We start from the raw sequence: 13,176 nt of genomic DNA on the forward strand, positions 1-13,176 counted from the left end.
CAGAATAGACTGAACTGAGAAAGCAGTTGATTTTAGAGCATCAGTTAACCAACCAAGAGAAAAAAAGTGTGAAATAGTTGTAAATGTGCAAGACTTCAGAATTATGACAGGGAACTGTCAGACAATAATGCTAAGACATTAATTAGACAATCCAGTCTTTTGCCATCGTTCTCCGAGATCTGGAGAATCCAAGAAGGTGATCAAGTTGGCTTTACAGAAGGGGATAACAGTTGTCATGTTTGCAGAAATTAAATGGAGCACARTGCAGTACCTCTAATTGACCTGTCTTCCTGGGAAGCAAGTCGGTCAAAGGCTTAAATGTAGAGAATGAAAAAAGCAGACAAAACAAGGTATAGTGAACAGTGAGGCAATGAGGTAGGTATTGGAATTGTTGCCAGCAAGTTTTGTTCTCTTACTACTATGAAGAGATCTTTTTTAGTTATGATTTAGTTGTATGYTTCCATTAGTATCCACAGTGAGAAATTAATTTTTCCTGTCTAACTTTATTCTGTGGCTTCTGACACCCTCATTGTGGACCCTACATGAGGAGAAAAAGACTTGAAGGAGGAATATTTTTTTCCAAGGGAAAAATCTATGTCTTGTTCATCATAAGCCAGCTGTGCTTTGTGTAAAGAAAAGAGAATAGATTATATTGACTGTGCTGCTGCCACCGAGGAAGGATAAGGGGTCTTGTAGTGACTAAACTATATCTGAAGGTAGAACCAGAGAATAAAGTTAGGTACGTTTTCCATTAATAGGATTGTATTGATAATGAAAAATATTTTGCTGACAGAGTCCCCCAAAAGCAAGTTTGCTTAATCTCCTGCTGCACATTTAGTTTAACTGCTTTAGCAGAGTAACATTTCAAGTCTCAGTTTCTAAAAGGCAGGCAAACATGGTATGGCCCTGCAACTGAATTTAATGAAAGTTGTGTGTTCATTAAAYACTGAATCCTTAAAAATAAAATTAGTTAATTCATCATCCTAAATACAGTCAGAATAATGCCCATAAACCCTGGCTGTCAAAATTACTTGGATTTGCTTGACAAGAGAGTAGCAATTACTTCTAAATTCGGCTTACCATCAAGAGCTGAAGGCCTGTAGTGTACAAAACCACTATTTTAGCCTTACAAAATTGATTTTAAATTGCCTGTTGGACCACACAACCAGGAGGCAAGTAACCACAGATTAAGACATGAAGACTGGTAGCCGACAGTGAGTATTCTCTTTTGGTATTTATGGTACATGAGTTAGCTTGAGGCTGCCCATAACTTATGGATGGAATTTTTTATCGGTATGGGTGAGAATTATCTGTCTCTAACAAGGAAAACAGTTGCAGTACTTTTGATCTGAGAGCATTTTTGGCCATGACAGGATATTTCTATTTCTATGTAGTGGAAAAAAAGCACCACAACCTCATTCAGTTACTGGGTGCAACCCAATAAAGCTTTCTTCAGACCACCACCAAAACCTTCATTTTAATCAATGTTGWGCTCTTAACTACAGGCTTTTTATTGCAAAGCAGTATGCTGTTGAAATGTTTCATTAATATAAATTGTAGTCAAATCAACTGCATAGAGCAGATTGCACTTAGAAAATGTTGAGAGTTAAAAATAGCATAATTAATGAAACTTTCTCGTTCTTTTTACTCTTAATTTTTCTCTCAATYCTCAGAGTTTAAATTCAAGACTGTGGCATTACACTTAGTTAGCTATCATCAGAAACTTGATGCTAAAACAATTTATTGAGTTCAAAATGATGATTTATCCAGTATCTGGATACCTTTAGGAACAACATGTTCTGAAGTTTGTCGGTAGGTTGTTTTTACCTCATCARGATTGGAAAACAATTTTATTTCTCTCTCTTGACCTTTATTTCTCTTATTTGTTCATTAAAAATCTAAGAAATCTCATTTTAAAGCCCATCTRACAAATATCTTGACATCTAGAAGGATCCTAGTGGAAAAAATGTAAAAATGAAGAATTAAAATTACACAGTCTCTCAGAAAAATACATAAGCTTAGGATGAAGGCACACAATCCATTATTATGTTCCTAGGCAGAAAGTACAAAAGACAGTAAAGCAGGAGCCAAATGTTTATTTCCAGCTTCAGATCTTTTTGTTGCTCAGCAAATTGAATAATTATGGTTGGATCTGCAACTTAAGCAGTGTAATTATCCAGACTAGTAGACTATGCTTCAGATTTCTGGAAGAATGGGTATCCTTTTTMAAGTCCTGCTGGCCAGGGATAATTGTAGCTTCCAAGTAAGCAATAGAAGATGATGACTGCTTTTAGCCTTGTCCTATTAACCAGAAACATCGGGGCCTCTCAAGCTCTTGTCCTGTGAACASTTTTAATGACATGTAATAGACACTACAAACCTGATTTCTCTGGGCAAATAAAAATGTCTCTGATTTTTGATCTTCATGTTCAGAGCTGTACACTCATCTGTATTCCTTCTTGTTCACTGTCCATCCTTGGGAATGCAAACAGATCCCTTCATTACTGGATTTATACAACTTATAAAGGTCCCCAGTAAAGGGGGACCTTTACTTAAAAAACATGAGCAAACCAGAATCAGCAAATGCTCAGAATCACACACAAAATGCTCTTACAGCTCTGTTACTAAACTTAAGGATTTTTCTGATTAGTCTTTTGTACTTTGAGTATTACTAGTTTATGTTGGGTTTTTTGATTTTTGGGCTTGCCATTTAATCAGAATTGAAGTTAATACCAAGTAGTAGGTGCAATCTCCTAACTCGATTTTTGGCAGTTCTCTCCCATTGCATAGTATTGCCAAGTTTTGAGATTGTAGACATTTCGAAATAATAGACTACCTTCTCCTTACAACTCACATTGTATTGATTATTTCCTTCACTCTTTARTGTCTGAATTTCCCTTGTGGAGACAAGGAGTTTGCAGAGCTTCTGTTCGAAGCTTGCAAAAATAACATTAAAGCAATAATTTGTCAGCAAATCTAAGAATTTGTTCTTATGTTTGACTTGAAAGCTCTCCAAATCATGCTTAATGTTTATTTTTCTGGTTAGCCCAGTGGTCGGGAAACTTAAATGTGCCTACAGATCTATCACTCAATACTTAGGATGTATATTTTAATAACTTAGAAATTTAAGTGACTATGGGGAAGTAGAATCCTTTTGAATGTTTTTTTCCTTGGGAGTGCCTGATGCAGCTATTTAATGGTGGACCATTCTGATCATTCTCTAAAAATGTTATTTTAATGAGTTAGGCTGGATCACTTCTAGAAGAGTAGCTCTCTAAGCTTGAGTCCAAGAACACAAACTGGGAAATACTGTTGGACTCCATAGTTAATATTTCAGAGGTTCAGTTAAGTTGCTTTACATAATTGGGTATTTTTCATATTGTTGGCCTGAAACAGGTTCTTCCACCCTGTGTGCAGGAGGCCGAGGCACWCACAGTGTTGGGGTATTTGATGTTGTCAGAGAACAGCATTAGTTCAAATGTGCAACATCCCGTATATTTGTATCTACTTGGTTCTGCTTCTTGCAGTTCCTGGGGAGAATGTGCATACCTTTCATCAGATATGATCTTTGATTGGAATTCCACTTTCTAATGCAACCAGATTATTTCAAAACAGATAAAGTAACTCAATGGTCTTCAGGGCCCAAGGCATGTTTAATACCAGTAAAGAGTGACAAGCTGAATTTGCCCTTTGTGTTGTGTCCAAAACTTCACAGAAATCAAGAACTACAAAATGTTTCATTGCTTTTTCTCCAAGTCCAAATTGTGTTAATAAGGTGCAGCGAGTCAAACGAAGCATTAGAAGATTTGAACATCATCCTTTGCAAGCAAAAGTCAGTAAGCTAAATGAGAGATGCTGGGAAATGTTTGAGCTGCTTTCTCCTTAAAACAACAGCAACAACAACAAAACCCAAATGAATTTAATTTCTGGCCGACTACTTTTGGCAAYGTCTCCTGTATCTCACACTAAGCTTCTAAGAGGATTATTGATTGTGTATGGTAGCAGCTTCCAGTTTCCACATTAGCCTTAGGAGGAAATTAGATGATCTATAAGTAAATACTGTAAGCGTAAAAACTGTGCTGAAGCCTTTCATTATTMATTTGAATTGGATGTTTTGGTTTTTAGAAGACGACTCCATTGATGTTAKGGATGGTTTTACTATTTTGTTTAATGTTTTATTTATGTAGGAGTAGAAAGCCACTTATCATGTTACTTTTTAGCGTAAAAGCATTAAAATATCATTATTCTTTTTGCAAGCTATTTGTGAAATAATAATCAAGTATTTGTCCCTTTCTCAGTCCTTTAAAAATACTGCTTGTGCAAGATTTAATTAGTTAAGCCTTATTAGGCAAAAAAAAAACAACAACAAAACAAAACAAAAAAAACAACATAGCTTATTTGAAAAGCCAGACCATTAATTTAGATTCCTAAGCATGGATCAAGCTGCCTACATTTGGATGTCCAAGTCGGGAAATTTCAGGATGCTTTGTAATTCAAATCAGTTTAATATTGAATAATTGCCATAAACAGTTTGCYTTATTAGGTTCTAGTAAAAAAATTGACTTTGATTCTCAGATTAACCTTGAATAACAGATTATTTCAAGAAAATGTGATCKGAATATAGATCATTAAATAGTAAARGGAGGAGARAAATAATTAAGCTGATTAAAACAAGATTCATTAAGTATTAGTCCATACTGAAGGTGTATTCTGCCTATCTGGTGAACAAATTATTCCAATAAAAAGTTAGGAAAAAGTTCAATGAGATTTATGAAACATACTTCATTGTCTAGTAAAACAGAAACCTCTGAGAAATAATATTAGAGAGATGAGAAAAGATTAACACATTGTATCATAAAACAAATCAAAATATCAGACTGAAGTCTAGAATTTAACAGCTCCTCTATTTCCTTCTTATTTTCCTGGTAGAAAATAAAATCTAACAAACAAAAACCCAAACCAAMCAAATAAATCCCCAAACAAGCATTTGAAGAGATTTGTGGATGATTGGGCTGATCTTGCTAGTTGGCTCTATTGTACAATTCTTTCTGGATTTGAAAGAGAGACTTTAGCATTTAAATCTATATGTTCRAAGATTTTTGTAAGATATTCCCACTAGGTAGTTCGTTTTGAAAACTTACTGGTAGTTTAAATCTCTAATTCCTCTAAGGGCAATTCAACAAGTGAATCAGGAGGGAGAGTGAACCTGAACACATGAATTTGGTAGAAATCTCAGTGACTTGCTGACTCAGAATGTGAGAGAGGTTAACATTTCCCCTGATAAGACATAGTATTCTCCTCCAGTGAAACACTTCTGGTTTCTGCTATCAGAGAKATTTGTTTTCCAAGTGATAGACTGTCAAGCTCTTGCTTTTATCTCYTTCAGGTACTTGAGTGCCTTTTTTTTGAGACTGTTCACTGTGGTAGGTGCAGAACTACCTCAGACTGTACAATAAGTGCAAGACCATCTCAGCTTCAGAACACTGCTCAGGATGGATGCTAACTGAAGGCTGAAGACTTGCTTCAGACTGGATTTCTGTGCTAAATACTTCCTTTTTCCAATTCTAACTAAAATAATATRAAGATGGCATTGAATACCCTAATTTATTTCTCAGAGTCCTTTTTTTGTGTGGCTTTGTCCTTGACTTTCCAGTTTTAGCATTTTAGCTGTTGCACACCCTGTGACATAAAAAATTGATTGTCCCAACAAAACAATGTAATTGGTTTCTTATGATTTTATGATACTTTCCAAAATATCTTCAGTTAACCAAAAAATGAAATGGATTTGAACAGCAGGCAAATTGTTATTAAAAGGATTGTGAACTTTTATCTATGCTGAGCATTTGCCACAAGCCATTTAGATGTGAAATTGAGAATGAACAGAAATGTGGTTTGTTTAAAGCCATTTGAATAAATCTTCATTTCTCCTTCTCAACCAATTTTTCAGTTTTAAAATTGTATCTTCACTGAAATTGTAGTCAAGAATTGAATGGAGGTGTTGAGGGGGCAAAAAGAAGGGGGAGTGGGGCACAATTTACTTCAAGGAAAATTTTGCCCCATTCACCACTAATGGCATCCATGGCTTTTAAACTATTTAATCACCATTGTCATTAGAATATTTCCTGCTAAAAGCAAGTTTTCCAATAGTCAAGTTGTATATTTAAAATGTAGACATTTTTATATACAATACTGCAATTTTAGAAGAAGCATTTACTTATAGTCTTATAGAATAGTCTGGGTTGAAAGAGATATTTAAAGGTCATCTAGTCCAATCCCCTGCCATGGGTAGCAACATCCTAAGTGTTACTTTTCCTTATGTTGATGAGGTGCTGAGAACCTCTTATGGTAATTGCTATAAACCATTTGGGGCTGAGCAGTTTTGTAAAAGCAATTTGTCAATTTATTGCAATAATTGATGTTATGCATCCCCCTAGATTGTTGGTGTCAAAGTTTCTGTCACCTGTTTTGGCAGATGAGTGAAGTGTCTTTCGTTTTCAAATGCTTAGAATGCCCAAGTAAGCAAGAGAATTCTGCAACTTATGTAGAAATAAATAAAATGTACTGTTTTAATCATGCTTATGCATGTTTGTTGAATGCAATATGAAGATAATTTCTCCTTATTTATATAAAGAATAGGGAATGAGAACTGAAAAAAGCATTAGCTCATATAACAGAACTTTAAAACTTCTAGTGTAGAGTTTACTTTAAAAGTTTGTTCTTAATGAGAGCAGGCTCAATATTAGCCAAAAGAGGTGGATCAGCTGTTGGGATTTTCAATGTTTATTTTTGTGCATTAAGTCCAGAAGTCTTTCATCAAGATATGTATGATTTCTTCATTAAGCCTATTTACCACCTGGCAGTTCTGCTTTTGTTAATGCTATGTTCTTTGCATTTTTAAAACCTTATTTCCCACATCTTGCAAGTTCATTTTTTCCAGGTCACTTCCTTGGGTCTGAACAAAGCATAGGTTCAGAGCAAAGAAAGGCAGCATGAAACCATTTCATTCTACAAAGAGAYCTTTGTACAAACCCCAGACACAGCCACAGTCTTTGCTCTAGACCATCACTTCACATTTATACTCAGTATTCACCCAGGTAGAGAAGTCTGGGCCCTCAAGAGCTCGTCTAAACAAAAGGTTACAGGGTGGTAAATGCTCAGACTGGATTAAGTCTATCAGTTCTTACTGAAACAGTACATTTCAGTCTCCTCTGCATCCCAGCAAAGTTCAACAAATAAAAGTCATAATATTATCTTCTGGTTTAGAAGTTCACAGGTGTTTTTTGGAGCAAAAGATTCTCATCTGTTTGCTGTAAAGCTCCTGCAAGCAGCTGTTTTGCAGTCTCATGGCAGAGACAGGGAAATGCAATTTCTAATTATGGGAATCATAACTTTGAATTATCTGACTTTCATTTCAAACTTAAACTAACTTAACACAATATCAATTCTCATTTCTATATTTATTTCATCATCTAACAAAAAAAATCTTTTTACTTGATTCTTTCTTCCTTCTGGTATGAGCTGTGCTCTTCTGAGTTAAGCTACCATCCAAGAGAATGACAGTGRTTCTTTTAAGTCAGCTAGGGCACTGAACTTAACATGTTAACCATCTCTCTATTTTCTGAATCTGGTAAATGTTTAATTTTTTTACTACTCATGATAATAATCACCATTACCAAAAGCTGTATGCTGTGGCACTGAAACAAGGTTTGCTTAGTTAGTTAACATTTGTTGGATTTATTTATCCACTATGCAGTGTCACTGGATATGAAAACTTGCCAAGAAATGTATTTAGTTACCATTTAATCTAACTGCAATATAGAAGAGGCGCAGAACTAATCATACGTCATAAAATAAGATAGCTGTCCTTTGTGTTGTTATTAAAAGACCAGAATGTTGTCATTAGGCATCATCTGCTAAGACTGATCTCACAGGACCAAGAGAAATTAAATTTTCAGTCAGGAGACTAAAATAAAAAGTGTTGAAATACCCTTGGAGTCCTCTGGAGACACTAACTGGAGTCACAGGTAGTGAACAACATTAAAGTTTGGTGGTGGTTTTCTTTTTWTTTCTTTCACTCTGTTTTAAAATAACTGGGTATGGAATGAATTTAAGAATGAGCTAGCAAGCACAAAGACTTGATATTCTGTACAGTTTTTCAGATAGGAAATTTAAAAATTGTGTGTTATCGTATGCTTCCCACATATGGAAAGGAGCTCTGCACAGTTGTCAAGTCCTTTTTTCTAAATTTATTAACAAAGAGATTGGGAAGGGGACGCATAGCTTATCCTGCAAATGAGAGAGAGACTTTCTGCCAACTATCCTTCCTTTCATTCCATCTTGCTATGTGTAACTTGACACCGGTGTATTTGCATAACTTCTGTGTGCAGAAGCTCTGCTGGAACAAAACAAATTCTCATTATTTCTTGAAAATTACTACCTGCAAGCCAAATATTAGTAACAGCCATTGTCAACAGTATGTTGAAAAATATAATCTCTTTCCTGAACTTGCTGGCTTGCACTTGAGCTCTGATCTCGAAATGATTTGCTTTCAGGGTGCAGCTCTTAGTATTCTTTGTTGATCTGTTCAAGTACTGAAATCTCATCAACAAGGAAGTACTGAGGCAAACTATGCTGAAGTGCTGTCTGGATGGATGGGCAGTAGCTTGGATGTTAGCAGCTAGGTTTGAATTGACTAAGCCAAGGATGTGGATCTGAATTAAACAGTGAATACCTTGTCTGGGACAAGAGTCCCTTCTTCCATAAACACCTGGAAAGCCTTGGATTCATTGCGATCTGCAATGGATTTGTTTTTCATGTCAGAAGATGAATAGGAAAAACATTACTCTGCCAGCTTAGCTTTTGACAATAACTCCTCTTTTTACACTGACTAATACAGAGTGTTCCTACTGCCAATAGATCTTTGTGGGATTGTTTTAGAATTATGTGCATGCTTTGTTAATAAGAGTTACTTTGGTATTTCAAGTATGTTAGTTGTCTTGCTCACTTCAGAAATTCTGGCTTGCAGGGTAAGTTTCTATTAAAAGGCATAGCATTGAAGCTAATCTTCCGGTAAATTAATTAAATGGTTTAATGCCATGAGCACTGCTGAAGTTTTAATCAAATAAAAATGCAATCTCTGTGCAAAATGTTCCCATCTCCTTTCACTGGGGTGAGCTATGCCTGGTTTTGTTTACTCTTCTTGTACTGYCATGCATGACCTGCTGCAGGATCTTAGCAGCTGCTACAAGAATTCACAAGAAACACCTAATTTCAAATACATAAGTGGTTATATTATTTGTCGAACCAGCAACTTTTACAAATTATTGAGATGTTCACCTTGACGTGTTTTTCTTTATCTTCCCATTGCTCGTATGCACTCTGATTCACTTAGTATAACAAACTAATACATTTCTCCAACTCTGTGGTCTTCTGTCTGCTTTATCAAGCTGAAAGAGTGAATTATAGTGCATGGTAAATATATGCAAATATAGTTTCTACAATGTAATGTGAAATCTAGCCTAGCTCTTACTATAGCTGAAAGTAGAAAATGGAAATAAATTTGGTTTCCCTGGTGTCTTAAAATGGGGTCATGGTTTTGGGCAATTCATTTTCAGGAATTGGAACAATCTACAAGGATCATGGAAAAAGAGGTCTGAGGTCTAAGGTCTTTACAGAAATTAGCACTTAAAGCAGTTTTTTAAAAAGTTCATTATTTCAGCTCCTAGTGTTGCCTTCACTAASACAGTAATCTTTCACATAAGATGGATCTGAGAAGTTGGTGCTGTTGTATCACCGTGGTTATGGCTGAAGGAGGATCAMAATCATACCCAGAACCTCAGACTTTGTTTTACATCTTCACTTTTCAGTTTAKAAAGGACTGTCTTTTCTAATACATGTACTTCCTGAACAGTATTCTCTGAAATCTTCCTTGGTTATTTTTCAGCTGTGACCTTTCTGTGTTCATTCTTGCTGACAAGACTGGGTTCTGCAAAGCCTGATAAGTCTGCATAAGGGTTGTCTTCTACCACAAATACAACAGAGTATTTAACCTCCTCTCTTCACTAAGGTCCCAGGCCATCTTCTGAGCTGCAAAATATTGCTCCCTGTATCTAGAAGCAAAATTGCCACACAGTTGAGAAATAGACTTTTGAGCCCTCCAGAAGAGAGCCACTTCTAAGCTGACATAGCAAGTGCATTTTTAAAGTTTTTCTGGTTTTAAATTCAGAACAAAATTTTACCTTTTTGTACACTTTAGTATGCTTTTTACTACAATAATGTTATGGGGTCTTAACTGTTAGACAACTTCCAACAAGCCTGGAACCTAACAAAATAACTCTGTGGTTTTCCTACARAGTGGATTCAAATTTGTTATGCTTTTGCAATCAGTGTCTGATACTGGCCAGCACTGGAGACAAGGCTGAGCTAATCATAGGCATAATCAAGCTAATATAAAAGTTTTTGTCTTTCTAGCTTCTTGCTCAGTAGAGAAAAAATACCATCAGAAAGCACTAATCTTGAAGTATTTGCTCAAGTGGATAACTTAATCCTCTGTGAATAAAATAGCAGTTGAATAGTATTTAAGTACTAGAAAATGTTAAATAAAAGTTGCTACAACATCAGACACCCTGAAGATAACATAAAGAAAGAGAACAAATCCAGTGGAAAGTCACTGTACATCACCCTATTTATTTTTTCAGTTCTGAACTCTGTAAGCAAATGTATTGGACATAATTGGTATGGGATTGGATGAGATTAAAAACAGTTTCTTTACATCCCTTGAACTAATTCTGATTTCTGCCATTATATTATGGAAATTAGAAAAAAAAGCAGACGTTAACAAAAATATTTTAATTTCTTTGGTTTTACCAGCTAGATCTCACAACTGTCTGCATGTGAGAATGAAAAACTGTTGCAGTACTTTAGCCTGATTAATTTATAGGTGGAAGACATGTATTCCTTACAGTATCTGACCTGAGGATTAAATATAGTAGCAAAGAGCAGACCTAAGGATGAAATCTTCCTCGATAAACAGAAGAAAGCTTTGTTTAATAAAAGGCTGAAAATAGGCATAAATTCATTTCTTACTTTYGTCATTCACATGAAACTTTTTAATCTTTATGTGCMGACTCTTTTGTAGAGGACACTTCATRCAGAATTGAGTTTAGACTTTTGTTTRTTTCTGTCAGTGAGAGCAATTTCCAGAAGAGGTTTTGTAATGACTCAGTAGTAAGTGATTTCTTGGTCTGTAAGTGTGTAGAGAAGCAGCTGTACTAGTCAGAATTCTGATTGAATGAGCTGCAGGAACMGATTTCTTCAGGTTAATGGTAAAGGATTTTTGTAGACTGTTCCAAGTATTTGGTAGCCAAAGAAAGCTCAATATATTTCATAGTAGCACTTTGCCTGATCTGTCTGCTTAGCACTCAGTAGCATATCCTTTCAAATGTAGTAAACATGACCTTTTAAAAGATTTCTTTTTTTCCCCCTCTGACAGGATCACTGATCTCCTACCAGAATCTGTGGAATTCACTAATACATTTTAAAACCATGGAGAGCATTACATAGAAATGGGTTTTAGTTTTACTGGCATACAAGTGGGCCATAAAATGCACAAACCAGTAAGAACTTAGGCTATAGTTCCTAGGAGACTGAAGCAAAGCTCAGCCATCTGTGATCAGAAATTTGCAACCTGCTGCTGGTCTGACACTGGTGCATATGTGGTGCTATGATTGTGCTTTTCAAAAAATTGGTCTTTGAAGATGTAGAGTTCCACTTCCAGATTTGTTGACTGTACATGTCTGTGCTGGTGGAAGGGAAGGGGGGTGAAATAAATATCCCTTACAAAAGTGAGCGAGCAGGAATGCAGGAGCCCATACGTAACTTTGAGGGGGCATTTCCATGTCAGTTTGGGGATTATGCATTTGGGTTCTCTTAAACATGAGAGGCAGCTTTGGCTCCAGGTGCTAGGTCTGTTTGACTTGCTGGATACTGGCAACGGTTGAGCTGCATTACCATGGCATTCTCCTTCAGTAATCCTAAAACATCCCTAGCTWGAAAAAACTGGGAGAGATGACATGTTTTAGGATTATACTGTATTGGTTCATGTAGATATAATGCTTTTTAAATCCTAGAGGATGACAGAGATCAAGCTAGTGGCATGGATAACCTTGGTAGGGGGAYACTTTCTTGCTGAGCTGGTCTGTTAAGGTGGAATAGATTTTTTAATATTCTTTGATAATGCCAAGTATTTCAGCAAGAAGTTTATGTTCTTGTCTGCTGCAGCAGCATAACAGGGCTGGCTGCTACAGTTTGCCAACCTTGCTCATTCCCAGGATTTTGCTAGTTGTTCTCACAGCAGCTGTAATGCACCAACATCTTTTTTCTTGTGTTCCATTACTGATTAAAGTAGAAGAGCCAAAGGTGTGCTTAGGTTATGACATTGATTAATTTCAGCTTGTAAAATCACTTTTGGATAGAATTTGAGTAGCGACAGCAGTGGCTGAGTTGCACCGAAGGCATCAAAATCTTGCTTGAAACAAACTGGCCTGTGGTTAAACTGCTGAGGAAGACATTTCTACATTACTTAACAGAATTTTACTGCAGTATGCAAAGTAGTTTTACTGCCCTGCTTTTCCCATGATAATTTTCACCATCTTTGCAGTTATATTGAGTTTTGTCACAAAGAAACAAGTTTAAAAGTTTTCCCAAACCATGGAAATTAAAGTCTAGTGACCATGAAGTAAGTACTAGTTTAAGCCACTGGTTTWTTTGGTTTGTGACATCTGCGTAACCAGCAGCTATCTAGACATGTTTTAAATCCTTCATCTCCTGCTGTTGCTTACATTTTATTTACTGACTGTTTAATAACAATTACCACGTCTCATAGCAAAACACTAGATTCACTGATTTTTTAAAGACAAAATGCTTACTCTTGCTTTATCAAGTTGCAGGAGTAATTTCAGAGATGAATGTGGTCCAAAACATCTTTGCTAACTACTGTATTTTGATCTTCTAATTTAAGCAATAAAGAGTGAAACTGAGACCACAGAGGAGTCCACCATTAGTTTAAGGATAAGCAAGCCTTGCAATTCAAGCCTTCTGCTACAGAGAGAGCCCATCATTCAGTTCAATTATGAGATCTTTAATTTCAACTCTGTCGTGACTTTTATAYAATAATGT

Source organism: Malurus melanocephalus, unplaced genomic scaffold, assembly GCF_030028575.1.
Source record: "Malurus melanocephalus ecotype Western Australia unplaced genomic scaffold, MMel_1.1 scaffold_40, whole genome shotgun sequence".
NCBI classification, from domain to species: Eukaryota; Metazoa; Chordata; class Aves; order Passeriformes; family Maluridae; genus Malurus; species Malurus melanocephalus.